This window comes from Chiloscyllium plagiosum, unplaced genomic scaffold (genome assembly GCF_037043375.1).
Source record: "Chiloscyllium plagiosum isolate Xiang-an unplaced genomic scaffold, Cpla_swu_hap1 HiC_scaffold_39, whole genome shotgun sequence".
NCBI lineage: Eukaryota > Metazoa > Chordata > Chondrichthyes > Orectolobiformes > Hemiscylliidae > Chiloscyllium > Chiloscyllium plagiosum.
Window position 1 is genome coordinate 44,148,867 of NW_028270177.1, and position 15,008 is coordinate 44,163,874.

The 15,008-nt window shown below is 33.1% G+C and overlaps 1 long non-coding RNA gene across 2 annotated transcripts in view; it reads left to right on the forward strand.

Moving 5' to 3' along the window:
• Positions 1-15,008, forward strand: part of LOC148138674 (uncharacterized) — a 100,452-nt gene that overhangs the window by 3,314 nt on the left and 82,130 nt on the right. For both annotated transcript variants that reach the window (XR_015753761.1, XR_015753760.1), the window contains exon 2: positions 7,947-8,005. This is a non-coding gene — a long non-coding RNA (uncharacterized LOC148138674). The remainder of the gene's footprint in view (positions 1-7,946; positions 8,006-15,008) is intronic.

Here is a 15,008-nt window from a genome sequence, read left to right on the forward strand (position 1 = left end):
GGTGGAGGCTTGTACAATTACAACGTTTAAATGGCATCTGGATGGATATATGAACAGGAAGGGTTCGGAGGGATATGGGCCAAATGTTGGCAAATGAGACTAGATTAGGTCTGGATACCTGGTCGGCATGGCTGAGTTGGACCGAAGGGTCAGGTTCCATGCTATACATCTCTATGTCTCTCGAAAGTGTCTGTGGCTTATTTTAACTTGGAACAGGTCTAATGTGTGTTTGTGTCTTTTCTACAAAACAGAAGGGCTCTATTTCTTATAACTAGCTTCCAGTAAGTGCATGTGAACACTCTCTGCTCATTCCTGAAGAAGGGCCTGTGCCCGAAACGTCGAATCTGCACAGAAACTGCACTCATTTACTTACTAATACAAGCTGCATTCATTCATTCATTCATTTTTTCAAACTGCACTCTTGCATTCACTGAAACAAATCATACGTTCAATGAAGGAAACGTTACTCATTGATTCAATCAAACACACAGCAAGTGGTAATTCAATGAGTAGAAATTATCCAGTTCATTCAATTTATCAAGCTTAATTCATTCTTTCAAAGACTGAAAACTGAATTAATTCTGTCTTGAATCAACCTAGATTCGAGCTGGAATCATGCATTCAAAGAATCAAACGTTATTTATGGATTGAATGAAACAAACTTAAATCCTACAATAAAGGAATCATTTACTTATTAAAACAAACTGCATTCATTCATTTATTGTTTCAAACTGCACTCATACATGCACTGAAACAAGCTGTAGGTGTTAATTTAATGAGTACAGCTTATCTCGTTAATTCAATATCTCGAGTTCAAGGCATTCATTCAAAGAAACAAAGTACATTCATTCTGTTATTCAATCAAACCGCAATCGTACATTCAAAAAAATCAAACATTTTCATTGATTTAAAGAAACAAACTTAACACAGTCATTCATTGAGTTCAACTGCATTCATCCAATGAATCAAACTGCACTAAATGATTCAATGAAACAAACTGCGAGTGTTACTTCATATAGCAGAGCTTATCTCGTTAATTCAATGTCTCGAGCCTAATGCAGTCATTCAAACAAACAAATTGCCTTCATTCCTTTAACAAATGAAACTTCAATCGTACATTCAATGAATGAAACGTTATTTATGGATTGAATGAAACATTTGTAAATCCTACATTAAAGGAATCATTCTGCACTCATTTACTTACTAAAACAAACTGCATTCATTCATTCATTCATTCATTCATTGTTTCAAACTGCACTCATGCATTCACTGAAACAAACTGTACGTGTTAATTCAATGAGTAAAACTTATCTCGTTAATTCAATATCTCGAGCTTAAGGCATTCATTCAATGAATAAATAAAACTTCAATCGTACGTTCAATGAATGAACCGTTACTCATTGATTCAATAAAACACACTGCAAGTGGTAATTCAACGAGTAGAAATTCTCCAGTTCATTCAATTTATCAAGCTTAATTCATTCTTTCAAAGACTGAAAACTGAATTAATTCTGTCTTGAATCAACCTAGATTCGAGCTGGAATCATGCATTCAAAGAATCAAACGTTATTTATGGATTGAATGAAACAAACGTAAATCCTCCATTAAAGGAATCAAACTGCACTCATTTACTTACTAAAACAAACTGAATTCATTCATTCATTCATTGTTTCAAACTGCACTCATACATGCACTGAAACAAACTGTAAGTATTAATTCAATGATTAAAGCTTATCTCGTTAATTCAATGTCATGAGCTCCAAGCATTCATTCATAGAAACAAAGTACAATCATTCTGTTATTCAATCAAACCGCAATCGTACATTCAATAAATCAAACGTTTTCATTGATTTAAGGAAACAAACTTAACACAGTCAATCATTGAGTTCAACTGCATTCATCCAATGAATCAAACTGCACTAAATGATTCAATGAAACAAACTGCGAGTGTTACTTCATGTAGCAGAGCATATCTCGTTAATTCAATCTCTCGAGGCTAATGCAGTCATTAAATGAAACAAACTGCATTCATTCATTCAATAAATAAAAACTTCAATCGTACGTTCAATGAATGAAAAGTCAGTTATGGATTGAATGAAACAAACTTAAATCCTACAATAAAGGAATCAAACTGCACTCATTTACTTACTAAAACAAACTGCATTTATTCATTCATTCATTGTTTCAAACTGCACTCATACATTCACTGAAACAAACTGTACGTGTTAATTCGATGTGTAAAGCTTATCTCGTTAATTCAATATCTCGAGCTTAAGGTATTCATTCAATGAATAAATAAAACTTCAATCGGACGTTCAATGAATGAAACGTTACTCATTGATTCAAGAAAACACCCTGCAAGTGGTAATTCAATGAGTAGAAATTCTCCAATTCATTCAATTTATCAAATTTAATTCATTCCTTCAAAGACTGAAAACTGACTTAATTCATTCTGGAATCAAACTAGATTCGATCTAGAATCTTGCATTCAAAGAATCAAACGTTATTTTTGGATTGAATGGAACAAACGTAAATCCTATATTAAAGTAATCAAACTGCACGCATTTATTTACTGAAGCTTCCTGCATTCATTCTTTCATTCATTGTTTCAAACTGAACTCATACATTCACTGAAACAAACTGTACGTGTTAATTCAATGTGTAAAGCTTATCTCGTTAATTCAATCTCTCTAGTCTAATGCAGTCATTCAATGAAACAAACTGTATTCATTCATTCAATGAATAAAACTTCAATCGTACGTTCAATGATTGAAAAGTTATTTATGGATTGTATGAAACAAATGTAAATCCTAAATTAAAGGAATGAAACTGCACACATTCATTTACTAAAGCAAACTGCATTCATTCTTTCATTGATTGTTTCAAACTGCACTCATAGATTCACTGAAACAAACTGTACGTGTTAATTCAATGAGTAAACTTATCCAGTTAATTCAAAATCTCGAGCTTAAGGCATTCATTCAAAGAAACATAGTACATTCATTCTGTTATTCAATCAAACCGCAATCGTACATTCAATAAATCAAACGTTTTCATTGATTTAAAGAAACAAACTTAACACAGTCATTCATTGAGTTCAACTGCATTCATCCAATGAATCAAACTGCACTCAATGATTCAATGAAACAAACTGCGAGTGTTACTTCATGTAGCAGAGCTTATCTCGTTAATTCACTGTTTCGAGCCTAATGCAGTCATTCAATGAAACAAACTGCATTCATTCATTGAATAAATAAAACTTCAATCGTACGTTCAATGAAGGAAACGTTACTCATTGATTCAATAAAACACACTGCAAGTGGTAATTCAATGAGTAGAAATTGTCCAATTCATTCAATTTATCAAGCTTAACTCATTCGTTCATCGACTGAAAATTGAATTAATTAGTTCTTGAATCAAACTACAAAGAATCGATCTAGAAATCATGCAGTCAATGAATCAAACGTTATTTATGGATTCAATGAAACAAACGAAAATGATACATTAAAGGAATAAAACTGCCCTCATTTATTTACTAAAGGAAACTGCATTCAATAATTCATTTAGTGTATCAATCTGCGCTCATGCATTCACTAAAAGAAACTGCACATGTTACTTCAATGAGTATAGCCTATCTCATTAATTCAATTTCTTCATCTTACGGCATTCAATCAAAGATGCCAACTGCAATCATTCATTCAATGAATCAAACTGCACAAACTGCCAGTGCTAATTCAAGTAATAGAGCTTCTTTCGTTAATTCAATGCATTGATTCAATGAAACAAACTGCATTCATTCATTCAATAAGTGAAACTTCAATCGTACATTCAATGAATGAAACGTTGCTCATTGATTCAATGAAAGAAAAGTAACACGTTCATTTAAGCATTCAAACTGCATTCATTCAGTGAATCAAACTCTACTCATTGAAACAAACTGCAAATGTTAACTTAATGAGTAGACCTTCTCTCTTTATTTCAATATCTCAAGCTTAACTGATTCATTCAAAGACTGAACCTGCATTAATTCATTCTTGAATAAAAATGCATTCGTTCATTCAATGAATGAACCTTCAATCATGCATCCAATGAAATCAAACGTTATTTTTGCATTCAATGAAACAAACGTAAACCATACAGTAAAGAAATCAAAGTGCACTCATTTATTTATTTAACCAAACTGCATTCAGTCATTCATTCAGTGTATCAAACTAAACTCATACATTGACTGAAACAAACTGCACATGTTATTTCAATAAGTCGAGCTAGACTCTTTACTTCAATATCTCCATCTTAAGGCATTCATTCAAAGAAATCATCTGCAATCATTCATTCAACGAATCAAGCTGTAATCACTGATCCAACGAAAGAAACTGCGAGTGCTAATTCAAGTAGTTGAACTTCTCTCGTTGATGCAATGTCTCGAGCCTAATGCATTCATTCAACCAAACAAATTGCCTTCATTCCTTTAGCAAATGAAACTTCAATCGTACATTCAATGAATGAAATGTTATTTATGGATTGAATGAAACATTTGTAAATCCTACATTAAAGGAATCAAACTGCACTCATTTACTTACTAAAACAAACTGAATTCATTCATTCATTCATTGTTTCAAACTGCACTCATACATTCACTGAAACAAACTGTACGTGTTAATTCAATGATTAAAGCTTATCTCGTTAATTCAATATCTCGAGCTCAAGGCATTCATTCATAGAAACAAAGTACATTCATTCTGTTATTCAATCAAACCGCAATCGTACATTCAAAAAATCAAACATTTTCATTGATTTAAAGAAACAAACTTAACACTGTCATTCATTGAGTACAACTGCATTCATCCAATGAATCAAACGATACTCATTGATTCAATAAAACACACTGCAAGTGGTAATTCAATGAGTAGAAATTCTCCAATTCATTCAATTTATCAAGCTTAATTCATTCTTTCAAAGACTGAAAACTGAATTAATTCTGTCTTGAATCAACCTAGATTCGAGCTGGAATCATGCATTCAAAGAATCAAACGTTATTTATGTATTGAATGAAACAAACTTAAATCCTACATTAAAGGAATCAAACTGCACTCATTTACTTACTAAAACAAACTGCATTCATTCATTCATTCATTGTTTCAAACTGCACTCATACATGCACTGAAAGAAACTGCACGTGTTAATTCAATGAGTAAAGATTATCTCGTTAATTCAATATCTCGAGCTCAAGGCATTCATTCAAAGAAACAAAGTACATTCATTCTGTTATTCAATCAAACTGCAATCGTACATTCAATAAATCAATCGTTTTCATTGATTTAAAGAAACAAACTTAACACAGTCAATCATTGAGTTCACTTGCATTCATCCAATGAATCAAACTGCACTCAAAGATTCAATGAAACAACCTGCGAGTGTTACTTCATGTAGCAGAACTTATCTCGTTAATGCAATGTCTCGAGCCTAATGCAGTCATTCAATGAAACAAGCTGCATTCATTCATTGAATAAATAAAATTTCAATCGTACGTTCAATGAAGGAAACGTTACTCATTGATTCAATAAAACACACTGCAAGTGGTAATTCATTGAGTAGAAATTCCGTAATTCATTCAATTTATCAAGCTTAATTCATTCCTTCAAACACTGATAACTGAATTAATTCATAATTGAATCAAACTGGAATCGATCTAGAATCAAGCATTCAATAAATCAAACGTTATTTATGGATTCAATGAAACAAACGTACATCCTACAATAAAGGAATCAAACTGCACTCATTTCCTTAGTAAAACAAACTGCATTCATCCATTCATTCATTCATTGTTTCAAACTGCGCTCACACATGCACTGAAACAAACTGTACGTCTTAATTCAATGAGTAAAGCTTATCTCGTTAATTCAATATCTCGAGCACAAAGCATTCATTCAAAGGAACAAAGTACATTCATTCTGTTATTCAATCAAACCGCAATCGTACATTCAATAAATCGATCGTTTTAATTGATTTAAAGAAACAAACTTAACACAGTCATTCATTGAGTTCAACTGCATTCATCCAATGATTCAAACTGCACTCAAAGATTCAATGAAACAAAATGCGAGTGTTACTTCATGTAGCAGAGCTTATCTCGTTAATTCAATCTCTCAAGCCTAATGCATTCATTCAATGAAACAAATTGCCTTCATTCATTTAACAAATGGAACTTCAATCGTACCTTCAATGAATGAAACGTTATTTATGGATTGAATGAAACAAACGTAAATCCTACATTAAAGGAATCAAACTGCAATCATTTACTTACTAAAACAAATTGCATTCATTCTTTCATTTATTGTTTCAAACTGCACTCGTACATTCAATAAATCGATCGTTTTCATTGATTTAAAGAAACAAACTTAACACAGTCATTCATTGAGTTCAACTGCATTCATCCAATGAATCAAACTGCACTCAATGATTCAATTGAACAAACTGCGAGTGTTACGGGTTTATCTCGTTAATTCAATATCTCGAGCTTCAGGCATTCATTCAATGAATAAATAAAACTTCAATCGGACGTTCAATGAAGGAAACGTTACCCATTGATTCAAGAAAACACACTGCAAGTGGTAATTCAATGAGTAGAAATTCTCCAATTCATTCAATTTATCAAGCTTAATTCATTCCTTCAAAGGCTGAAAACTGAATTAATTCATTCTTGAATCAAACTAGATTCGATCTAGAATCTTGCATTCAAAGAATCAAACGTTATTTATGGATTGAATGAAACAAACGTAAATCCTACATTAAAGGAATCAAACTGCACTCATTTACTTACTAAAACGAACTGCATTCATTCATTCATTCATTGTTTCAAACTGCACTCATACATGCACTGAAAGAAACTGGACCAATTATTCTTAGCAAGAGCTTGGCATAGTCAACACACTGATATCCAATTATAAATAAGAACTGACCCTGCACAACTCCACCAGGTTTTAGTCCAACAGGTTTATTTGGAAGCACACTAGCTTTCGGAGCGACGCTCCGAAGGCTTAACAGACAATCAATTTTTCAATGTATAATTTCAGTTACGTCACACTGCAAAGTTTTGCTATAAATTCTGTGTTACGATCGAGCCCTCTACAATCACCTGACGAAGGAGCGTCGCTCCGAAAGCTCGTGTGCTTCCAATTAAACCTGTTGGACTATAACCTGGTGTTGTGTGATTTTTTTTAATCTGATGGAACATCCTTGACGAAGGTTCTGAGGAAAGGTCACTCGAATGGAAACGAGAACTCTTGATTTCTCTGCACAGATGCTGCCAGACATGCCTGAGCTTTCCCAGCAATCTCTACTTTTGTGTCTGATGCAACATCCTTGATTAAAGCTAGTATTAAATTTAATCTGACTTGAAGTGATAAATCTCTCAACTAACTGTTCAGATCCAAAGTCAGTTTGAGTAGATTCATCCTGATCCTTGTTGGCATATTAAAGAAAAGAAATACACACAGTGAGGCAATTATTCCAGACTGACAGTCTCACTCTGGCTGCAGGAGCTCCTTATGTGGCAGAGTGAAATCTAGGGAATATAAATTTAACATTTAAACAGCCTTTGAACTCTCAAGTGTCATCTGTTGTGACTCGTGCACTTGTCTATGGCAGAGTCAGCCACACCATTCTCTTCTGTCATCTATGTTTTTGAGGAGTCATTTGGATTCTTTCTTATTTTGGAGAGGGATGTTAGAATTGTGGTAAACAAAAGAGTAACTGTATTGTGACTTTGAGTTGACAAAGATGTTGAGTAATAGTTTTACCTTTGCTCCCTAGTTGTGCAAGAAATGATGCTGTTTGGAGTTAATTAACAGCCCCTCCTTGTAGGAAAGGTTTAATTGGTCTCTGGGGTCTGAAATTATAGGAGCAAATGATTGAAAAGTGTTAATGCTAAAATATTTATTTTGCAGGGCCATTGGAATGGACTGAGCCAGGATGTACTTCGATCATTGTCAAAGCGCAATTATGCGTGAGTTTTTATGTACTCTATAATGTAACTGATCTTGTTACTCTCTGCCAGTAACTATTAGAAGCTTATTGTCACTTCTAATTTCGTTTTGTAGATAATCACAGTAAATTAAATATGTCACATCAAAATTCTGACTGGTGTAGTAATTCGTTATAAATGTATAATAGCACACTCATAGTTCAAGCACTATTCTATGCTTAACAACTTGTAGCCTTGAATTATAGTTATCCGTTTGTTGATTTCAAAATGCTGGTGTCTGCTGCTAGGACCGAGGATTAGCCGATGGAGTTTCATTTAGATAAATGTAAGAGATTGCATTTTGGTAATGCAAACAGGGGCAGACTTGTATGATTAATGGTAGGCCCCTCAGTAATTTTGTAGAATGGAGGTAGGGGTACTTAATTCTTTGAAATTTGTGTAACGGGTAGACGTTTAGTACGCTTATTTTCCTTGCTCAGATCTTTGAGTACAGGAGTTGGGATGACATATTGAGGTTACTCAGAATGTTGGTAAGGCCTCTTCTTGAGTTCTGTGTACAGTTCTGGTTGCCCCATTACATTATTAAATTCGTGTTTGGGAAAGATTTACCAGAGGATTGCTTTGTCAGGAGGGTTTGAGATATGAATATAGACTGGAAAGACTGAACCATTTTTTCATTGGAGTGTAGGAGGCTGTAGAGTGAACTTTATAGAGGTTTATAAAATCATGAGGGCTATGGATGGGTTAAGTAGACAAGGTCTTTTCTCTCGGGTGTAGATGTCCAGAACTAGAGGGCATAGGTTTAGGGTGAGAGGGGAAATATTTCAAAAGGCATGTGATGGGGAACTTTTTCATGCAAAGGGTGGTGTGTGTATGCAGTGAGTTGCCAGAGGAAGTGGTGGAGGCTTGTACAATTACAACGTTTAAATGGCATCTGGATGGATATATGAACAGGAAGGGTTCGGAGGGATATGGGCCAAATGTTGGCAAATGAGACTAGATTAGGTCTGGATACCTGGTCGGCATGGCTGAGTTGGACCGAAGGGTCAGGTTCCATGCTATACATCTCTATGTCTCTCGAAAGTGTCTGTGGCTTATTTTAACTTGGAACAGGTCTAATGTGTGTTTGTGTCTTTTCTACAAAACAGAAGGGCTCTATTTCTTATAACTAGCTTCCAGTAAGTGCATGTGAACACTCTCTGCTCATTCCTGAAGAAGGGCCTGTGCCCGAAACGTCGAATCTGCACAGAAACTGCACTCATTTACTTACTAATACAAGCTGCATTCATTCATTCATTCATTTTTTCAAACTGCACTCTTGCATTCACTGAAACAAATCATACGTTCAATGAAGGAAACGTTACTCATTGATTCAATCAAACACACAGCAAGTGGTAATTCAATGAGTAGAAATTATCCAGTTCATTCAATTTATCAAGCTTAATTCATTCTTTCAAAGACTGAAAACTGAATTAATTCTGTCTTGAATCAACCTAGATTCGAGCTGGAATCATGCATTCAAAGAATCAAACGTTATTTATGGATTGAATGAAACAAACTTAAATCCTACAATAAAGGAATCATTTACTTATTAAAACAAACTGCATTCATTCATTTATTGTTTCAAACTGCACTCATACATGCACTGAAACAAGCTGTAGGTGTTAATTTAATGAGTACAGCTTATCTCGTTAATTCAATATCTCGAGTTCAAGGCATTCATTCAAAGAAACAAAGTACATTCATTCTGTTATTCAATCAAACCGCAATCGTACATTCAAAAAAATCAAACATTTTCATTGATTTAAAGAAACAAACTTAACACAGTCATTCATTGAGTTCAACTGCATTCATCCAATGAATCAAACTGCACTAAATGATTCAATGAAACAAACTGCGAGTGTTACTTCATATAGCAGAGCTTATCTCGTTAATTCAATGTCTCGAGCCTAATGCAGTCATTCAAACAAACAAATTGCCTTCATTCCTTTAACAAATGAAACTTCAATCGTACATTCAATGAATGAAACGTTATTTATGGATTGAATGAAACATTTGTAAATCCTACATTAAAGGAATCATTCTGCACTCATTTACTTACTAAAACAAACTGCATTCATTCATTCATTCATTCATTCATTGTTTCAAACTGCACTCATGCATTCACTGAAACAAACTGTACGTGTTAATTCAATGAGTAAAACTTATCTCGTTAATTCAATATCTCGAGCTTAAGGCATTCATTCAATGAATAAATAAAACTTCAATCGTACGTTCAATGAATGAACCGTTACTCATTGATTCAATAAAACACACTGCAAGTGGTAATTCAACGAGTAGAAATTCTCCAGTTCATTCAATTTATCAAGCTTAATTCATTCTTTCAAAGACTGAAAACTGAATTAATTCTGTCTTGAATCAACCTAGATTCGAGCTGGAATCATGCATTCAAAGAATCAAACGTTATTTATGGATTGAATGAAACAAACGTAAATCCTCCATTAAAGGAATCAAACTGCACTCATTTACTTACTAAAACAAACTGAATTCATTCATTCATTCATTGTTTCAAACTGCACTCATACATGCACTGAAACAAACTGTAAGTATTAATTCAATGATTAAAGCTTATCTCGTTAATTCAATGTCATGAGCTCCAAGCATTCATTCATAGAAACAAAGTACAATCATTCTGTTATTCAATCAAACCGCAATCGTACATTCAATAAATCAAACGTTTTCATTGATTTAAGGAAACAAACTTAACACAGTCAATCATTGAGTTCAACTGCATTCATCCAATGAATCAAACTGCACTAAATGATTCAATGAAACAAACTGCGAGTGTTACTTCATGTAGCAGAGCATATCTCGTTAATTCAATCTCTCGAGGCTAATGCAGTCATTAAATGAAACAAACTGCATTCATTCATTCAATAAATAAAAACTTCAATCGTACGTTCAATGAATGAAAAGTCAGTTATGGATTGAATGAAACAAACTTAAATCCTACAATAAAGGAATCAAACTGCACTCATTTACTTACTAAAACAAACTGCATTTATTCATTCATTCATTGTTTCAAACTGCACTCATACATTCACTGAAACAAACTGTACGTGTTAATTCGATGTGTAAAGCTTATCTCGTTAATTCAATATCTCGAGCTTAAGGTATTCATTCAATGAATAAATAAAACTTCAATCGGACGTTCAATGAATGAAACGTTACTCATTGATTCAAGAAAACACCCTGCAAGTGGTAATTCAATGAGTAGAAATTCTCCAATTCATTCAATTTATCAAATTTAATTCATTCCTTCAAAGACTGAAAACTGACTTAATTCATTCTGGAATCAAACTAGATTCGATCTAGAATCTTGCATTCAAAGAATCAAACGTTATTTTTGGATTGAATGGAACAAACGTAAATCCTATATTAAAGTAATCAAACTGCACGCATTTATTTACTGAAGCTTCCTGCATTCATTCTTTCATTCATTGTTTCAAACTGAACTCATACATTCACTGAAACAAACTGTACGTGTTAATTCAATGTGTAAAGCTTATCTCGTTAATTCAATCTCTCTAGTCTAATGCAGTCATTCAATGAAACAAACTGTATTCATTCATTCAATGAATAAAACTTCAATCGTACGTTCAATGATTGAAAAGTTATTTATGGATTGTATGAAACAAATGTAAATCCTAAATTAAAGGAATGAAACTGCACACATTCATTTACTAAAGCAAACTGCATTCATTCTTTCATTGATTGTTTCAAACTGCACTCATAGATTCACTGAAACAAACTGTACGTGTTAATTCAATGAGTAAACTTATCCAGTTAATTCAAAATCTCGAGCTTAAGGCATTCATTCAAAGAAACATAGTACATTCATTCTGTTATTCAATCAAACCGCAATCGTACATTCAATAAATCAAACGTTTTCATTGATTTAAAGAAACAAACTTAACACAGTCATTCATTGAGTTCAACTGCATTCATCCAATGAATCAAACTGCACTCAATGATTCAATGAAACAAACTGCGAGTGTTACTTCATGTAGCAGAGCTTATCTCGTTAATTCACTGTTTCGAGCCTAATGCAGTCATTCAATGAAACAAACTGCATTCATTCATTGAATAAATAAAACTTCAATCGTACGTTCAATGAAGGAAACGTTACTCATTGATTCAATAAAACACACTGCAAGTGGTAATTCAATGAGTAGAAATTGTCCAATTCATTCAATTTATCAAGCTTAACTCATTCGTTCATCGACTGAAAATTGAATTAATTAGTTCTTGAATCAAACTACAAAGAATCGATCTAGAAATCATGCAGTCAATGAATCAAACGTTATTTATGGATTCAATGAAACAAACGAAAATGATACATTAAAGGAATAAAACTGCCCTCATTTATTTACTAAAGGAAACTGCATTCAATAATTCATTTAGTGTATCAATCTGCGCTCATGCATTCACTAAAAGAAACTGCACATGTTACTTCAATGAGTATAGCCTATCTCATTAATTCAATTTCTTCATCTTACGGCATTCAATCAAAGATGCCAACTGCAATCATTCATTCAATGAATCAAACTGCACAAACTGCCAGTGCTAATTCAAGTAATAGAGCTTCTTTCGTTAATTCAATGCATTGATTCAATGAAACAAACTGCATTCATTCATTCAATAAGTGAAACTTCAATCGTACATTCAATGAATGAAACGTTGCTCATTGATTCAATGAAAGAAAAGTAACACGTTCATTTAAGCATTCAAACTGCATTCATTCAGTGAATCAAACTCTACTCATTGAAACAAACTGCAAATGTTAACTTAATGAGTAGACCTTCTCTCTTTATTTCAATATCTCAAGCTTAACTGATTCATTCAAAGACTGAACCTGCATTAATTCATTCTTGAATAAAAATGCATTCGTTCATTCAATGAATGAACCTTCAATCATGCATCCAATGAAATCAAACGTTATTTTTGCATTCAATGAAACAAACGTAAACCATACAGTAAAGAAATCAAAGTGCACTCATTTATTTATTTAACCAAACTGCATTCAGTCATTCATTCAGTGTATCAAACTAAACTCATACATTGACTGAAACAAACTGCACATGTTATTTCAATAAGTCGAGCTAGACTCTTTACTTCAATATCTCCATCTTAAGGCATTCATTCAAAGAAATCATCTGCAATCATTCATTCAACGAATCAAGCTGTAATCACTGATCCAACGAAAGAAACTGCGAGTGCTAATTCAAGTAGTTGAACTTCTCTCGTTGATGCAATGTCTCGAGCCTAATGCATTCATTCAACCAAACAAATTGCCTTCATTCCTTTAGCAAATGAAACTTCAATCGTACATTCAATGAATGAAATGTTATTTATGGATTGAATGAAACATTTGTAAATCCTACATTAAAGGAATCAAACTGCACTCATTTACTTACTAAAACAAACTGAATTCATTCATTCATTCATTGTTTCAAACTGCACTCATACATTCACTGAAACAAACTGTACGTGTTAATTCAATGATTAAAGCTTATCTCGTTAATTCAATATCTCGAGCTCAAGGCATTCATTCATAGAAACAAAGTACATTCATTCTGTTATTCAATCAAACCGCAATCGTACATTCAAAAAATCAAACATTTTCATTGATTTAAAGAAACAAACTTAACACTGTCATTCATTGAGTACAACTGCATTCATCCAATGAATCAAACGATACTCATTGATTCAATAAAACACACTGCAAGTGGTAATTCAATGAGTAGAAATTCTCCAATTCATTCAATTTATCAAGCTTAATTCATTCTTTCAAAGACTGAAAACTGAATTAATTCTGTCTTGAATCAACCTAGATTCGAGCTGGAATCATGCATTCAAAGAATCAAACGTTATTTATGTATTGAATGAAACAAACTTAAATCCTACATTAAAGGAATCAAACTGCACTCATTTACTTACTAAAACAAACTGCATTCATTCATTCATTCATTGTTTCAAACTGCACTCATACATGCACTGAAAGAAACTGCACGTGTTAATTCAATGAGTAAAGATTATCTCGTTAATTCAATATCTCGAGCTCAAGGCATTCATTCAAAGAAACAAAGTACATTCATTCTGTTATTCAATCAAACTGCAATCGTACATTCAATAAATCAATCGTTTTCATTGATTTAAAGAAACAAACTTAACACAGTCAATCATTGAGTTCACTTGCATTCATCCAATGAATCAAACTGCACTCAAAGATTCAATGAAACAACCTGCGAGTGTTACTTCATGTAGCAGAACTTATCTCGTTAATGCAATGTCTCGAGCCTAATGCAGTCATTCAATGAAACAAGCTGCATTCATTCATTGAATAAATAAAATTTCAATCGTACGTTCAATGAAGGAAACGTTACTCATTGATTCAATAAAACACACTGCAAGTGGTAATTCATTGAGTAGAAATTCCGTAATTCATTCAATTTATCAAGCTTAATTCATTCCTTCAAACACTGATAACTGAATTAATTCATAATTGAATCAAACTGGAATCGATCTAGAATCAAGCATTCAATAAATCAAACGTTATTTATGGATTCAATGAAACAAACGTACATCCTACAATAAAGGAATCAAACTGCACTCATTTCCTTAGTAAAACAAACTGCATTCATCCATTCATTCATTCATTGTTTCAAACTGCGCTCACACATGCACTGAAACAAACTGTACGTCTTAATTCAATGAGTAAAGCTTATCTCGTTAATTCAATATCTCGAGCACAAAGCATTCATTCAAAGGAACAAAGTACATTCATTCTGTTATTCAATCAAACCGCAATCGTACATTCAATAAATCGATCGTTTTAATTGATTTAAAGAAACAAACTTAACACAGTCATTCATTGAGTTCAACTGCATTCATCCAATGATTCAAACTGCACTCAAAGATTCAATGAAACAAAATGCGAGTGTTACTTCATGTAGCAGAGCTT